The 19,039-nt window shown below is 34.8% G+C and overlaps 1 long non-coding RNA gene across 1 annotated transcript in view; it reads right to left on the reverse strand.

The window, feature by feature from the left end:
* The window catches only part of LOC105486167 (uncharacterized), a 45,538-nt gene extending 28,310 nt beyond the window's left edge, over nucleotides 1-17,228 (reverse strand). The window contains exon 1 of the long non-coding RNA XR_011621035.1: nucleotides 13,332-17,228. This is a non-coding gene — a long non-coding RNA (uncharacterized lncRNA). The remainder of the gene's footprint in view (nucleotides 1-13,331) is intronic.
* Between the last annotated feature and the right edge of the window lie 1,811 nt (nucleotides 17,229-19,039).

The following is a 19,039-nucleotide window of genomic DNA, read 5'->3' on the forward strand; positions in this document are numbered from 1 at the left end:
CATGCCCAGCTAATTTTTGTATTTTTAGTAGAGAGGGAGTTTCACCATGTTGGCCAGGATGGTCTCTATCTCTTGACCTTGTGATCTGCCAACCTTGGCCTCCCAAAGTGCTGGGATTACAGGTGTGAGCCACCGTACCCAGCCTCAAGGCCCATTCTTAATGAAAACTCAAAAAAATGAATGGATGGATACATTTTCATTCTTTTATATATGTGTGTGTGTCTGTGTGTGTGTGTGTGTGTGTGTGAATGTGTAAAATATGGTACGCAAAAGAGAAACACTTAAGTTAGGAAAAAGCTAAGTTACTATTTGTAATGAGTAAAACTGAAAAGTTAAATTAATCATTATTTTCAGATGATATGTTTATTTACTTAGAAAGAAAAAAATAAACGAAAAGACTATTTTAAAGATCTATTCAGGTGGGTAGGCAAGATTCCAAGATGACCCCAAGATTCCCACCCTTTGGTGTACACCTCCTGTGCAATCCTTTCCTCTCGAGAGTGAGGGAATGTGTGAAAATGGTAGAAAATCACTCATGTAATTAGATTACTAATGTGTTGACTTTACATTAATCAAAAGGGAGATCATCTTGGGTGGGCTAAACTTAAACCAGAGGAGCCTTTACAAGAAGGAGATGCATCAGAGAAAAGTACCGCTGCTTGCTTAGAAGTAAGTAAACTTTCAGGTGGGCTGTGTTGTGAACTGCATATAGGGGCCACATAGCAAGCAATGCACTTGTATGTTGCCCTTGCCCCTGCCTTTTACATGTTGCTTCCAGTAGGGAGGATAGGAAGATCCCACAGCAGAGAAAAAAAAAAGTGATCTCATTTATGAAAGAAATGATCACCCCTCATCTGGAACTAGTTAAGATAAACTGAAGAGACTACATGACCACATCAATGGAGACAAAAGGCAACATGGTTGGAAGGGCTCACTGGCATTATGGAGCAACACTTAGAAAGCCTTGTAAAATGATCAACCTCTGGGATACCGATAGTTTACCAGCAAGGTTAAAGTCATCACGATTCAGATTGAATCAGCACACCTACACCATTCTTGTGGCCAAATTTCACACAATCCCAAGACAGAAATATCATGCAGGCCAGTAGGAGCCCTCCTAGAATTGAACTGATTGTGAAAAAGCATACCCAGTTCTTTGTTTCTCAAACTGAAGAACCTTGAAAAAATAATCAACTTATTAATAACAATATCATCTTCTGCTAATTTTAGAGACTTTGAGTACACTGTAATACAATATTGATAGCTTTTCTTTTAGAATAACATAATAAGAGTAACAGTGAGAAAAAATATTTGAAAAGGAATAAAATGAATCAAAACGACATCTTTTCACTGGTGTGGCATAATTGCCATGCTCTTTGAAATGGCCAGATTACTAACAGGAAGTAAAGACAAGATTTTGGCTTTGCCCAATTAAAAGTCCTTGACCTTCTGAAATCTAAAATCCTGGCTAAAGAATTTGAAGGGAGTCTTCTTTAAGTAACTTCCTAGGGTTTCTGCGGCAATAAAAAAAATAATTTTAATAGTTAGGCAGGAAAAGGTATACTACATGTACACATTGCTCTTCTCTGATTGGCTCTAACATGGATGGATTTGATATTGCAAATCTAATCTCTCTTAATTTAAAGTAAACTAATGAAAGATTCATGTTTCAGCTAAGCAAATCATTGTGTGAAACTAATTGGTAACAGATGTCATTAGCAGCAAACAAACAACAAAAAAGTATAACTAGATTCAATAAGAACCTAGCCATGCAAATGACAGCCCAATTAGATTCGATCCTAATAGGTGCATGTGGAAAGCATTTATGTGCAACGTGATGCATCTCCACTCATCATCTCCACTCAGCATCTTCCTCACTCCCTTGAGTGACTCAGGATGAATACTGGGAATGGAGAAGGCTCCATGTTGAGACTGATTACTGGAAACATGGTTAATGCATTTCTTCCTTTTTAACCAGAAATTGTATGGAACTTACTCTCTCAAAAAGGCTAAAAAATACTTATAGCATTCAATTTGGATTCATGGAAGATTTCAGTGGTTTCCAGGTAAGTCAGAGACACTTAAATATCATCTTCCAAATTTTATAAAACATATTTGAATTAGATGAAGTCTTCTCAGCTAAGGATTTTTTTCCATCAGCAAAATTTGAGGGAAATAGGAAATCACTACTTTGAACCAAAGCATAACAAACGTGTAGTATTGTGTCCTAGCTTAAGTAAGCAGTGAACAAATAAAACCAGTTCTCTTACCCTCTAATGGCACCTTAAAGGTATGTCTGGAATATACAGGTAATGTCAATATATACTCCTATGAATTCTGCATGAGAGTCCTAGTTGTTCTGTATCTTTGCTGACATTTGATGTTGTCAGTTTGGGTTTTTTGTTTGTTTGTTTTCTTGTTTTTGTTTCCTTAGTTTTAGCTTTTCTGGTGGGCATGAGGTGATACCTTACTGTGGTTTTAATTTGCATCTCCCTTGAAGTATAATGATCTTGTGCATTCTTTTCATGCAATAATTTTTTTGGTAATTTGTTATTTACATGATTGCCTACTTTCTTCTTACTAAGTTATGAATTGCTAGAGGGTAGAAGCTTAATTGTTGCTTATTCTTTTTTGAGAAAAACCGTTATCTTCCTATATAACCTATTCTTCTCACCTTTCTTAGCTATGCTTCTCTTTACCTCTCATAACCTTCCTTTTCCAGGATCCTGTGGCAGGCAGTAAGAGAACTGCCTAGGCTGGGTGCAGAATTACCATCTTTAACTCCTAGGATAACTTTTCTTCTCTTATCTATTACTTCCAGATTTTACCTAACAAGCAAAAAAAACAAAACAAAAAAAAAATAGTTAATCAACAGAACAATAAAATGCATTGACGAGCCTTGTGATATTTATTTATTTAAACAATGTAAAAATATTTAATTTTATGATTGGCTTTTTTAAATTCTCAGAAATTACTTTATGGGAAACTGAAACAAATCATTATGCTGCCTCTATGGGCTTTTTCACTTTTTCATTGTTATAGGTCTTAATATTATAAGTTATCTCAATATACTTGGAGCAAAAATCTCAAGTTTAACATAAAGCCATGTATAATGAAATTAGCTCTTCAAGTCTTGATACCTTTATGACAACAGGCAAGAAACAGAGGCAGTGTAATCCTACTTACAAGATAGTTAAGATGTTTTAAAATGTTGCTTCTGCACTAGGACATTCAAATAAAAATATCTTCTAAATAATTTGTGTAAAATAATTGATATTTTTCTGCTAAAATGTTTTATCAGAGTCACTTTTCCATTAGGCTTTTGTGTGCACCAAATGAATTGCTAAGCTATTAAAAAGATGGTATCTCTCATTTGTCCTAAGTGTTGTGAGGATTAGAGCTGGTGAAGAACTTTGATTTCTGAAAGCAAACAGAAATGCTAAACAATGTTGGTAAATCACCCAGACCAGAGGAAGCAAAGCAATCACTCCAGATGTCCTTCTGGAATATTGCTAACGCCACCTCACACTTTATTTTTTGCCCTTTAACTCCTTTATTTTTGCTTTAAAATTCTGCATTAGCGACATGCTTTCAAACGTAAAGCTCATCATAGTATGTTAATATAGCTTAATTCTTCATTCATTTAATAATTCTTCCTTCATTCCATAAGCTGTAAAAAAAATCCATCAGCTTTGATAGTAGGGAAATTTGATGGTGGGCATATGATAGCTCACCAGTAGTTTATTTTTTAGTAACTTACTATGAAAAAAAATACAAACAAAAGAAGGGAAGGAAAGAAGCAGCTGGTACCTGTGGTTTAGGATCACTATGTTAAGGGTATCCCTTGTTACCACATTAATCCTCATGGAAATCTTGATGTCATGATTGTATCTCAGTTTTCCCTAGGAGGTTTAAGCAAGATTAAGAAACTTGTTTAAGGCTTAAGACATAGTTAGTGTTGAAGCATAAAAATCCACGTCATGTCACCCTGAAGCTACCGAGATTTCTACTATATGACTTCAGCAGCCAAAGAGCCATCAACTTTTCTCTGGTTACCTGAACATATTTAGTGACATCTAATTCTTTTCTCCCTATAATCCTACTAAAAAGAAGTTCAATTCCAAAATAACTTAGAGCTATTTTTATAATACTAGGCACATGAAAGACGATAGGTTTACCAAGCACTTTATTCTATAGTCATTAAAAAAGCCATCTGTTCTGTTTGTTGCCTCAGTTATGTGGATCAGGTCACAAGGAGACATGGTAGATGAAAACTGAAAAGTGCTCTCTGATCCTGGCAGTATGTATTTTTATGTATTTGCACTTCATCCCTCCATCAGACAGTACATTTTCAAATAGGTAAAGGCTATGACAAACTTTTCTAAGACATTTTTTCCCTTTCCTTCCATCACATAAGCAATTGTAGATACTCAAAGGTATTGTTGAAAAGTAATTTGTTTAAAAAACAATTCATCTCAATGGACTTTTTCAATTTTTTTGTAAGTACAATATGCAATACTATTATTAACTGTGGAAAATTGATCAAATATCTGGTATCAAAAATATATATTACATTATTAAAATATAAGAACATGATAAATAACATTATAAATTATAAATTGTTAATGGAATCACAGACCTTTAGGTTATGTACGTAAAGCAGCCTTAGTTATTATTTAGCTCACTCCTTAATTTCTTCAATGGAGAGATAAAATGACTAAGTCAATATTTATCAGTTTTGGAAAAAGTTACCGTTTTAAAAATAGACTGTAAAAGGTTTATACAAACATCTAGTGAGCTAAAATCAATTAAGCTTTCTTTTAATCTTTTTTTTTTTTTTTTTTTGAGACGGAGTCTCGCTCTGTCACCCAGGCTGGAGTGCAGTGGCCGGATCTCAGCTCACTGCAAGCTCCGCCTCCCGGGTTCACGCCATTCTCCTGCCTCAGCCTCCCGAGTAGCTGGGACTACAGGCGCCTGCCACCTCGCCCGGCTAAGTTTTTGTATTTTTAGTAGAGACGGGGTTTCACTGTGTTACCCAGGATGGTCTCGATCTCCTGACCTCGTGATCCGCCCGTCTCGGCCTCCCAAAGTGCTGGGATTACAGGCTTGAGCCACCGCGCCCGGCCTTCTTTTAATCTTAATTAATTTTAAATTATAGAAAATTTGCAGAGCTGATGGAAATTTTATTGCTGTAGTTTACAAAGATTAGTAGGATGATCTAGGGGCAAATACTGGAAAATTTTTCGCAGTACATATTTTCTCTTCTTCCTATGATAATAGAACTCCTTAATTTTAGCAATTCATGCCCACCTCGAACAATGTCTGTATTTTTTAAAATTTCCCTACAGTTAAGTGCAAATCTACATTTTGCTAACGGGTTCTAAGTAGACATGAAATGGTGACATGATGGCAGGGGTGATAGTAGCCATAAAGTATATGAAATAAAAATAAGTTGTTGGCCAGGCACGGTGGCTCATGCCTGTAATCCCAGCACTTTGGGAGGTTGATGCGGGCAAATCACGAGGTCAGGAGATGGAGACCATCCTGGCCAACATGATGAAAACCCATCTCTACTAAGAATACAAAACTTAGCCGGGCGTGGTGGCGGGTACCTGTAATCCCAGCCACTAGGGTGGCTGAAGCAGGAGAATTGCTTGAATCCGGGAGGTGGAGGTTGCAGTGGGCCGAGATTGCGCCACTACACTCCAGCCTGATGACAGAGCAAGACTCCATCTCAAACAAAACAAAACAAAACAAAAAAATAGGTTGTTGAGGAAGGCAAGCAGAACATGTGAGAAGATCCTAGATGATTATGCAGCTATCACATCTTCCCTGGACTATATATCCAGATGTTTGGAGGAGACAGAAATATATTTTGGGGAGATAAATATTTTTGCACCTTGTTTAAGCCACTATTTCACTACTATCTGTATTCTGAATAACAAAGACCTTTATATTCCTCTTCTTATGTAGCAGTTCTTTACACCTCACAATTACCCCCATGAAACCCAGAAAACTGGTCATTTTTTTGTGAAAAAGACTGGGGAACTCTTTAATCCCTCTCATGTCCCCCACCTAACTGGTAGATTATTTAGCCTTGTTGACATATGAGTCAAGCATTCATAAATATATGTTAGAGGCTAGAAAAACAACAACAATCAAACATTCCAATCTTAGCCTCCGTTTTTCTGGCTTCATTGAGTTTGCAATGTGAAAAATAATATTTAATCAAACTTTCAGCTAATAAATTGTATTTTTACTCAAAATTCTGATATCCAAGTGTAGAAAAAGAAAATAAAAGTCAGGTTTTCTTTGTTCTTTATTAAAATAATTGACGTACATTTCTCTTTCTTTCTTTCTTTTCCTTTTTTGTAAAACTACATGTCTTTCAAAATCAATGTCTATTGGGAATACATTTTAAATCAATGCCAGGTTTGCCCTTTTGCCTACCAAAAAGACTATAGCAGTAATGACATCACTTCCTTGCTCCTGAAAAACTGCTTCAAATTCAGTAGTAAACATTGCAAACTCATTTGTTATCTTTTGTTTATAAAAGCAGAAGTGACAGAATTATTCTTGCAAATTGCTTTGATAAATGTTATTCCTTTGGGATTAAACATTCCTCAACTCTTTTCTGCTTTACTGATCTCTTTCATGCAATCCCTTTGATAAAGCCTAGTTTCAGTTGTGTGTTGGATTTCTTTCCACTGTTTAGAGATTCTGGTTAAATTGTCTGCTCACTCTCCAAATATGCTCCACTCCTTAGGGCTTTGCCTCTTCTTCTCTAGAGGATAATAATTATTAATGTAGATGAAGAACACAGCATTATTGCAAAATCGCATGGAGAGTACATAATAATGTATCTCAGATTTTATTATTTTATAATATAACTACCCGTATAAATAATCCTTCCTTTTCAGATGAATTTTCTTTAACAATAAGTATTGATTATGGCTATGTTTTAAAAGAAACTTAACAGTTTTACATGTTTACGATCCTGGGTTTTGCTTGAATATTTAAAACACAATAAACCATATTCTTTCTTCTGGTTTCTGGTGGAGGGCAAGGCATGAGCCAGCATACTAAGATGATTCTGTACATAACCTTTCAGTCCTCAATATGATGAGTATTAAACATGTATTCCTCTATCTCTTAGCCTTTCTTTGCTCAATTAGTACATGACTCATTTTTTAAAAATCAAGTACATTCTATGTTTCATTTTAAACATGAACATAGAAACCTCTATACACTTTAATTTGGATTTTAAAGTAGCCCATTCAGATTTCTGAGGTGGTTTGAAGTAATGTAACGGTTACATTTTTATTATTTCAACTAATCAAAACTTTATTGATCAAGACTAATGTATCTATTTCATTGTACCAACAGAGCAAGTAGGATGATTTGGCCCCTGGCCAATAGGTAGAGTGGAAGAGCCATGAAGACACACTATTTGTCCAATTTAGTCTATCGTTTCTGGGCCTCTGAGTTAAGAAACAAAAGATACATGGAGAAACATATAAGAGGGAAGAAAGTAAAGAAACAGCACTTATCTAAATTATTAAATAGCAGAATTTGCATTATGCTTGATAAGTCTCAATAAAATGGGACCTTATTTGAACATGAATTAAAGAGGTGTTGCAAGAATATTTTAAAATTTTAAAAAGACTACGATTTAACCCCCAAATCCAAGAGACAAGCTCAAAGCAAATCTTTTTTGCTTTGAAGACACAGATAGATTGCCCCAGGTGAAAGGGAACAAATACTTGCTTTCCAGAAAGCTCATAATGCAGAGGGTTTTTTTTTTTTTTTTTTTTTTTTTTTTCTGCCCACTATGTTCTCACAATTTGGCTGTGTGAACCCAACATTTATGTTGACCCATCCCTTGCTTCCCTTCTGCCTTCTGCCATGATCGTTAAGTTTCCTGAGGGCTCCCCGGCCATGCAGAACTGTAAGTCAATTAACTCGTTTTTCTTCATAATTACCCAGTCTCAGGTATGTCTTTATAGCAGTGTGAAAATGAACTAATATAGTTGGGATAGTATAATTATTTAATAAGGTTTTCTTGAAAGAGGTTGAAAGTTGATTGTTTTAGTGACATGCTACAATGTGCCTCCATTGTTGGAAGTGGGACATTCAAAATTAGTCATTCTTGTTTTCTTTTGCAACTAAAAAAAAGTGAAGACATGTTCGTGTAAAAATAATTATAACATTCACAATAAAGTGATATTAATTCTTATACCTCAAGATGTAATAGATGGTATAATATAACAAGATGTTATAAAACCTTCTTGTTGATTGACATATTTAATGGTGCCTATAGCTATAAAATAATGCCATGAGTAAAACTTTTTGGAAAGCATTAAAAGGTAGGGGAATTCACGTGTGGACTCTGAAATAGTTTTCTAATAACCCAATGGATACAGAAAACTGTAAAGTGCAACAATGATAATTTATATATAATATGTTGACTCAGAAAAAACCTAACTCTGAAACTCTACATGAACTTGAAGACATTTCCTATAAGGATTATGGCAAAAATCATGAATGTTAAATAGCAATAGCAAGAAGTTGAAATTTCTGATAATCAATCAAGATAAATTAGTCAAGGCAACAGAATTTAAAGATAATCGTTAAGTAAGAATGAAACTTGTTATTTTCTCCATGGACTGGAAACAAAAGAACAAAGCACAGTAGAAAATGCCAGATACACTAAGGTCAATAAGGCACAAATAAAAACCAGGAGAAAAAAAAAATGATGATTTTTTTGTTTGTTTTATTTTTTACTATTTATTTATTTTTTAAATTTTTTTAAAATTATACTTTAAGTTCTAGGGTACATGTGCATAACATGCAGATTTGTTACATATGTATACATGTGCCATGTTGGTGTGCTGCACCCATTAACTCGTCATTTACTTTAGGTATATCTCCTGATGCTATCCTTCCTCCTTGCCCCCTCCCCACAATAGGACATGGTGTGTGATGTTCCCCTTCCTGTGTCCAAATGATCTCATTGTTCAATTCCCACCTATGAATGAGAACATGTGGTGTTTGGTTTTCTGTTCTTGTGATAGTTTGCTGAGAATGATGGTTTCCAGCTGCATCCATGTCCTTACAAAGGACATGCATTCATCCTTTTTTATGGCTGCATAGTATTCCATGGTGTATATGTGCGACATTTTCCTTATCCAGTCTGTCACTGATGAACATTTGGGTTGATTCCAAGTCTTTGCTATTGTGAATAGTGCCACAATAAACACATGTGTGCATGGATGATTTGTTACCTTGACATCAGTGGCAAGCCCCTTATAGAACTCACCTTCAAGGTCAAGGAGTCAATCAAGCATAGTAAGTAGAAATTCTGAGAATTTTAAGGATTTGGTATGATGCAAAAGAATATCTTAATGATCTCTTTCATCTCATTGATACTGCTTTGGCTCATAGTACATCATTTATTAAATAAATATTCAATGAGAACTATGTACCAAGCAAATTCCGGCCCTCATGAACCTTACATTTTAGTTTGGGGGAGATTGTTTATGGACAGATCAGGAAATTAATACTTTAATTTTAACTGGTAAAGAGCACACTTGGATTTAGGTCATAGAAAAGTTAAAATGAGTAGGTCTTAATAATGGATTAGTTGTAAGGTTTGCAGGACAGGAGTCAAGAATAACTTAAACATATATACACAAACCTATATCCAAATTAATCAGCCTAGATTGAAGGTTTTTATGAGTATGCTGGCTCTGAGAGTAGTGATCAGAGAGAGATTTTAGATAGGTTTTCAGTAGTTGCTGTAAATGACTTCTTTGAAAATCACCTATTATTCACTTGAATGTACAAGTAACTTGATAAAAAATAACCACACATATAATTTTAAGTTCAGCAATATTATGTCACTGTCAGAGATAAATACTACCAAATAGAGTTACACAAGCATATGTGACCCATGAGGTCCTCCAAAACCAGAGAATGAATGAGTAAATGTAGCAGCTTAGTTACTGATCCCTGCTTCCAGGTCTTCATGAACAATTTCTACTCAGGTCATAGATTCCTTAAGGAGCAAATAGATAATTTGCATGCTTGGAGCAGTGGTAGACTGTAGGTCCCTGGCGTTACATGCAGTTTTTGGAAGAGAACCATGAATCTATGTGTACCAAGCATTATCTGTAGACTAAACAAATGAATAATTATTGCACAAATTTGTACTCTCTGAAAATATATGGAAATCCATTGTAATTAAAGGAACATTTATTTCAATGCATTACTTAATAATTAGTAGCTCTCTGCCACGTAATACTCAAAGAGCAAATACCACAAACAGCAACATCTGGACATTTTGTTAGGATGTTTGGGTCCTTTGGTAGTTTACTAAAATTATACCTAGAAAATCACTACAGAAATCCCCTCTCTTCTTTATGTTTTCATCAGAAAATAGAAAGAGCTACTGGCCTATTCAAGAACTACATTCAAGAACTACTTAAGCTAAAAAGCAAGTTTTAGCTTGAATATATCAAAAGTTTTTAATATTTTAATATTTTTAGTATTGGCAAAAACTAACAGATATCAGCTAAAAACAAAGCAATAAGCAGGAAGTATACAAATATAAAATAGGCTATGATGAGAGATGAACATTATTACCTAGATATAAAAAGCAGATTCTGAAAGTAGTCAGACCTACGTATGAATAGAAATTACTAACTTGTGTAAATTCAGCCAAGTTACTTAAGCCCTCTGTGCCTTCATTTCTTTATCTTAAAATAGGTATAATAATACCTCTTTGTTGTAATGTTTCAAGGATTAAAATAAATCTGTGTGTGTGGTTTTTAACAGAATGACACAGAATAAGTCTCACTAAATAGAATTTTTAAATTGAAAAGAAGTTATAAGAAAGACAACTTGTTAAGAATAATGATCTACAGCAAAACGGATGCTTGGAAAGAATAAAGGTTTAAACGACAAAGTGAGAAGTAACTGATACAAAATAATATTCTAATTTTGTATAAGTATATACAATAGTTTAAACAGACTCAATTAGGAAAAGTCAAAGAAAAATGTTAACAAGGCAGCAGTGTATATTTAATAATTTAATCAATTTTTGCTAAGACAAACAGGATTATTTGAGCAGCATTTGTCAAAAAAAAAAAAAATATTAGTAGACCTCTAATTTAGGAGCCTTTCTAATAAAATCCCAGGATTTCTGGCCAGATGTCTGCCAGGAAAACTAAGGGCATGCAGCAAAACCTTCAGCATCTTGCTTTTTATTTCATACTCTGGGTTCCCTGTGTGCTTAAGTAATGAAGGCCAAGGCCTAAATCAAACACCTGCTGGAGAACATTTATTCCCCTCCCTGGCAGTCCCACACCATCCCATTCACTGATGGCTAGCAACCCTTTTATAAGCCAACACGCATGTAATGTCAAACACAATATTGTGTTTGCTGCTGAGTCTCATTATTTTTCTGGTTTGATCTTCCCTGCTTTTTTTCTATGTCAATTTGCAAATCATCTTGCCAGGTTTAGAGCATTTGATATTCTGTAAACTGTGTTCTACTAGTTTCAAACCCCTGGAAACACATTTAATAGAAACTTCACATTTAATTTCAGCTTTAACATTTAAAATGCTTTTACTTCAGCGACCAATGACTCTTGCATTTCTCTATCTCCTTACATTTTATTCTGAGTATGGAGAATAATAAGGAAATGGAGACTTCCCAAACTTCAATCTGCATTTAACAAGGACATATGGTTGACATAAGATAATTATTAAACACACACACACACACACACACACACACACACACACACACACACGTTCCAACTGAATTTCCTAGCACCCAAGGACAATCTGGTTTTAAATTTTTATTTCAGTTTGTCTATGTCCAAGATATGCAGATACTTTAAACTTTAGGTATAGAAGGAGTCAAGCTCTCAATAAAGCAAAGAATGGCCTCACTGTGGTTTTACTCAAAATCTAAGTTTCCCCAGTTCTTCAGGAAAAATATCACATGTTGACTACGGAAAGACTAAATGGCAAGTCTCTTGTCAAAGGGCAGATTGATGCGATATGAACTGGGAGAGAGAGAAACATTAGCTAAATTGTAAGCCTCCTGAGACAAAAGAATTGAATAAAACTCAAACAGACTTTGAAGTTTATGCATTATTTAAGGATTTTTTTTTGCATGAGCTTGTCTCCCTCTATCTTTTATCCAAAATATCTATATATTTTCCCACAGAGAGATAAGAAAAAATGCACTTTGTCTTTTGAAAGTATTGGTTCCTAAGCCCCTAACTGATGTAAAGTGCCTCTATAAGATGTCTTTTTTTCTTTTTTTTTTTTTTTTATCGAAATAGAGGCCTCACCATTGGAAGTGTGGAAAGCTCTATTACCCATTGCCAGAGTCCCCTAAAATTACTATCAATTGTAAAGTGTATCAGTTTAAGAAACTAGAAAAATATATAGAACTCCTCTCTCTCCACTAGAGCAACTTTGTCCAAAAGAGCATATACATTTCATACTTAAAATGCAGATTGTCAATAGATGTTCGTAAAACAGTTGGTAAAATTTAAACAGGTTTCTTTTTGCACATATTTTCAGAATCTTTGTTAAGCTAACATGCAGGGGAGTAGGTCTAGAGAAAGGTGTGTAATATGTACGGATGGTTTCTGACTTAAGGTAGTCTGACTATGATGATGCAAAAATGACAGGCATGCAGCAGGAAGTGTATATCCAATTTTGAATTTTCATCTTTTCCCAGGCTAGCAATATGTGGTATGATACTCTTTCATGGTGCCAGGCGGCTGCAGAGAGACACAGCTCCCAGTCAGCCACATGATCAGGACAGAACAATATGCCTGCTAAACCATCAAGTGTTGATGCCCAGTGCCTTCTATACCAGTTATTCTCAAGCCTCATCAGAAGAGAGATTGAGGACTTGGCCCCTGCAGCTTTCCAAGCAACCAGCAATTAATGTTGGTTAAATGCTTCACATTCTTCAGTCGCAGTGATCTTTCAATGGTGTATGTTAATGGTGAGAGCCCACACAACCATCCTGTTGGTCATTTTCAGTATAGTATTAAATATGTTACATGAGATATTCAACAATTTCTTATAAAATAGGCTCTATGTTAGATGAGTTTGCCCAACTGTAGGCTACTGTAAGTGTCCTGAACATGTTTAAGGTAGGATAGGCTAAGCTATGATGTTTGATAGGTTAGGCGTATTAACTGCAGCTTTGTCTTATAATACATGCAACTTACTATGGGTTTATTGGAACATAGCCCCATTGTAAGCTGAGGTGCTTACTATGTTGGCTTTCCCAGGCTTACTTGCTCATCGAAGACTTTGCTCTTTTCCTTGCCATTTGAGTCACTTGTCTCTCAGAACATTGATCTCAACACCTCAAGACAGGGAAGGGTCAATCTGTGTGAAGCAAAGGCATAGTTTTAAAAAAAGAGTAGCGAAAAGACTAGAAAAGACTAGTTAAATAAATAAAGTCTGGAAGAGAAAGAAGAAACTTCCCACAGGTCTAAAATTAAGACACCAAGAAATCAGGGCCATTTCTTTATTAAAATTATTAAACTTACAATGTGAGGCACATACCTGTTTCTTGTGCTGAGAATGTCCCTGCTACCATTGGTTAGATTCATCCTTTTACTATTTATAGCAAGATGATATTGAGATATGCTGGTTAATCGTGCTTTTTGTGCCTGCAATGTTGTTGCCCTTCTCCTTCTCCTTCTTCATCTTCTTCTTCCTCAAGCTATGTGAGCCTTTCCCATTCAAAATAGAGCAAAAAATCTTATTATCTCAGCTGATGTTGACATATCAGGACTAGTCAGGAAAAAAGATTAAAATACTTGGCTTTCTAGTTTCGATAAAATACTTGGAAGGATTTGGACCATCTGAGCTGATTTTCCTTACTCAGCGATACTAGACAGGTTGGGGATAGAGGGATGAATCAGAGGGGAAGTGAGAGGTTTAAATGATGGAGAGTTCTTCAAAAGGGCCCAGTGTTCAATTTTTCTCTAGCTTCCAAGCCAATAGAACATCTTATACGTTTGAGGGTATAAAAGAAGAAAGATTCTAGGTGCCCTCTTTTTCCTGGATAATCTTCAGGAAAGCTGCAAGCTCCCCAGAGTGTCCCAGGCATCATAGGATGCAGGGGCAATTGTATGAAAATGGCTACAGATGTGTTTAGAAAAACGTTTCTAAGATAATCTATGTTTCCTGGAGTTGAGAAAGATGAGGTCGAGATGTAGCCAAGTTAGAGAAACCACGAGGTAAGACTGAGAAGGAAGCACCTGCTTGCATCAGAACTGAGAACAGATGGATGGGAGCTCAGTTGTTGACATGTGGCTGGATAACTATAGCTGGAGTCTAAGAGGGAATGTCCCTTCCCTTCACTCACCCTTGTGATTTGGTATTATTTTACCTATTTGTAGGAGAGAGAACCAAGGAATGCAGAGAGTATACATCCTGGTAAAGTTCACATAGATAATAAATTGCAGAGCTGAAACTCAAACCCAAGGCTTCAAAATCCAGATTGGAAGCTCCTTGCATTACTCCGCAACAAATGGGAACACATTTGGCTTATGGAAGAAAATGATTCACTTATTTTAAAAACTGTTTCCTTTGAAATCTCATCCAGAAATTTAGCAGTTGGAAATTAAAGCCTTAATTTCAGAGATGAAGGGACAGAGAGAAAAGTCACAGTTTTGGCCACAGGAATAGGAGAACATAGTGAAGGAAAATATTGGAAATGGCAAACATAAGGGGCACTAAGGACAGGATCTTGTGGGAATGTCCATATGTAGGCAGCCTCAGGGAAAAGAGCCAAACTGGAAAGAGAAAAGGGGGAAGAATTTGAGGGTGATCCTACAGTTAAAGAAAGTTTCAGGAAGAAGGTGTCTCCTACTTTCAGCTATAAAGTTAATTAAGAGTGAATAATGACTGTCCTCTAGGCCTAATGTCAAAAGGACAAACATTAAATTTTGAGCAGTTAACCCAAAGGAAAACAAATCATGTTCTCACTAAGACTTTCTTTGCTCTTACTGTCCAATTGCTACAAGCTCAGTTATAGATTTTTCCAGTAGTCCAAAAATGAGTTGGAGTAGCAAATTAGGAGGAGTAGGAAATATTCTGTAATTAAAATATAAAACATAGGCATAAATAACATGTGAAATCATATCTACAATAAGAAATGCAAAAAACTATCCAAAAGGAGATAAAAACCTAAAAAGAAAATAGTAATGTTTCATAAGGGTACGTAAACAACTTTATATCCTCCAAAAGTTCTGAATCCATTACGTAGAAAACAACATTTAAACATCAAAAACGTTCCTAGTGCTGTTCCAGAATCTTTGCAAAAAACTTCTAATTAATGAACTCTGGCAAAGGAGTCAGGAAAGTATGCAATTTCTTTGCGAATAAATATTCATCAAAAGTGTTGGTTACTTTATGGAATAAGTTAATGTAACGGGAACATTTATTTATGTGGAACAGTTTGATACTGAAGTAATTATTCATTTTCCTAGCACTTCAGCAATAAAGATTCTTCTTTAGGTGATAACAGTGTAAATAAACATATCTGACAATGTATCAGGACAGTTTAGAGGCTTAGGGCTTGGCCTCTGGAGCCAGATAGCTTGGGCTAGATCCTTTTAACTATAGGGCTTTGGGTAAATTTCCCAACATTTCTCTGCCTCAGTTTACTCCACTAAAACAGGAATACTAAGCATATTATTTTGTTGGAAATCATGGAAAGTATTTAAAATTGTACCTGGGACCACATGCTATATCCCTTTGTTATAATTACACATACAATATGATTCTATTAATTATAGTTTTGTGATGTAATCAGGAAATGTAATTAAAATAACCATGAATGAATTTAATGAAAATATCCAAAACTTATTTCCCTTTACAACAGTTTATTTTGTAGATTATCTTTCCATTTGCTTTAGTATGACTACTTTTACATAAACTTAAGAAAAATAATCCTGAATATTAAAATTAGAGAGAGAGAAAAGAAAGGCTAGACTATTCTAAAGACCATATTTGGTGATTTTAGATAAATATCTCTTAAACTTCTCTTTCAAATTTGAATGCCTCCCTTAGGAAGACCAAATGAATATAGACATTTACATTTTTTTTTTTTTACACATTTACCATGTGACTGTGGGAACTCCTGGACATATGTACAAAACTTTACAATATAAATTTGAGTTGTCTTAAACATAAGTAAAATAATCCTATTGTAGACTGAGATGGAGACAGATGGAAAGCACAACTAATGTAGGAAGGTATGAATGACTGCACTCCCATCTGGGGAGACAGATTGCCAGGCCTGCAGAAAATGGACCCAACAGTCATTTTTAACATCATACATATTTCCTTCTGGAAGCAATATACCAATCTGCAAATAATCTTATACTCTTTGTCAGTTGTTGGAATTTAAACAACTTCAGTTTTCTAACTTGACAAAGATTGCTTTCCTATGGAACTGGTTTATGGAAGATTTTTATTTTCTTTCCTTCTGACTCTCCTTCCTGAAAATGCATGCCGGTGTTAGATATAGATATAGACACAGATTTGGATATATACATTCATGAACTGATTATTTTTTGGTTTTGCTAGCATTATCTTTTAATTTAATTCTAGCTTATATAAAAGTTTTGAAAATATTCTCTTCAAAGTTTCAAAATGGAAATTGTCCTCTAAATAATCAAATAGAAAAGTATCAATAATAGTTTAGTATTAGACTATAACTTCTGAAATTTAGCTAGAACACATATTTTGACTTTTCTAAAATTAAGCAACAGTAGTTTTCTTCTCTATGAGTTTTATGTATGTTTGCCTTTGGATGTAAAACTTTAAATCTAAAGGGTAACTAATGATTTCCTGTCCTTTTCTCTGTCTTGTGTCTCTGAGCTGATACAACTTTCGGGTAATCTGAGATTCATTTTTCTTTGAAGGGCATTTCTTCTATACTAAAGACATTTTTGAAAGACATGCCTTAGGTAGTCATATAGGCTAGTGATTCTTGGAACTGACACTTTCTGGAGTCAGTATGCTTTTCCAGTTAAAAGCAGGGGTTTTGGAATAAGACTGACCTGGTTTTGAATATCAGCTGTGCCACATATTAACCCAGTGGGCACTGGAAAGATATTTTACTTTTATACATTTCAGAAATGTTCAAAATGTAAAAAAAATTAAAGATAATGATACCTCTCCTATGGGTTAAATGATATTCATTCATTCTTTCTTTAAATATCTACCGAGTGCCTACCTATTAAATCGTAGAGGTTGTCTCATAGGATAGAACTCATATCCTTGGTGGGAGAAGTGGGGATCAATAACTATATACACAAATAAAAAATAAGAAACTGTCAGTGATACGTGTCATGAAGAAAACTGTTTACTGTGGTAGAGACTGGATAACTTTAAATGAGGTGCTCAGGAAAGCCCCCTGAGAAGGCGATATCTGGGTTCAGATCTAAGAAACAAAAGGAGCAAGTCAAAAAGAAAACTTGAGTAGGAACTTTTGGAGCACAGGAAACAGTATATGAAAAAGCTTGAGATGGGAATAAAATCAGTATTTTCAGGGAACAGAATGAAGTCCAGGATATCAGGCATTCAGTGATCAAGAAAGAGTAGTGATATGGAGGTTACATGAGACATATAAATTAAGCACTGGTGCTCTGAGTCACACAAGCTTGAGTTCAAATCCTATTTGTACCACTTGCCAGATCTCAGACTAAGCAAAGAATTTGAACCACTGGAGACTTGATTTCCTCATCTGTAAATTTACATATTATTGAGTTGATCTTATAATTTTATTTAATGTACAGAACACATAAAAATGCCTAATAAATGGTTGCAGTCATAATAATAATTATTATTGTTTTATTACCATTTCTAATGTAGCCAGTTCATTTACCACTAAAGGCATAGATGTATGATCCAAACACAATTCTATGTGAAGTAACTATTTCAGTATGTGCCTGGGTAACACAATATTTCAAATCCATTTAGGATGAAAGGTTTTCTAAAAAAAAAAAAAAAAAAAAAAAAAAAAAAAAAAAAAAAAAATCCTTTCTCCAGTCTTTCTACAGTTCCAAGAGCTTTGTGCTTTAAAGCATTATTTTTTACCACACAGGCATAGCAAGATTAGATGCTGATTGGTGAAGGGCAAAGTGATTTATAAAGTCATTTTCATTTTTCATTGGTTTTTCTTTCCAATCACATGTGAGGAAATGTCATTGGGAATGTCAGCTGGGAATAAACTAAAATATTTCAGTCGCTTGTGGGTTCACTTACTTATTGTCTGTATCCTGTACTTTGACATTTGATCAAAAGCCACATAAATCTTGGTTTGTTTCCCCCAAACCAAGTTTATTCTTCTGTATCCTGAATTTGATCCTTCTCCTTCACATTGTGTTTCTTTATCGCTTCTGTCATTGCTGGTTCTTCTAATGATCCATGTTCCACCACAGCTGTATTTCCACTGGAATCATTCTTACTTTCAATCCTTTTCTGAACCCCTTATTAGTCTCTCAACATTTGGTTCCTCGATTTATATGTACATTGAAGATATTTCAAAAAAAAAGCTTGTAGTGGCCATGTTTTTCGAAAGGTACCAGTTATCATTATTATAAGACTTGGAATATGTAGAAGAACCATTACAAATGTAAATGATAAAGCAAGAGCTGATGTCCAAATCATAGCTATTTTCATAACATTTGGAAAAGTCAAATATGTGAATATGTCTAAATATGTGGAATACCACCACAATTAGATAAAGCATATGAAAACGTGGCTTAATTTCTCATTTTTTATTCCGACATATTTTATTATAGCACGGATATTGTTGGATTGCACTTTATGATTTATTAAGCAAAGGAACTTTTGTGTGACATAAGGAAATATTAGCTGAGCCTCAACTTTTTAAACTGGCAGGCTATTTTTTTGTTTTGTTTTAAAATGGTGTTTTTCAGAATGTACCTAAAACCCATTAGAATTATAGAAATATTTA

The sequence above is a fragment of the Macaca nemestrina genome, chromosome 3 (assembly GCF_043159975.1).
Source record: "Macaca nemestrina isolate mMacNem1 chromosome 3, mMacNem.hap1, whole genome shotgun sequence".
Classification (NCBI taxonomy): Eukaryota; Metazoa; Chordata; class Mammalia; order Primates; family Cercopithecidae; genus Macaca; species Macaca nemestrina.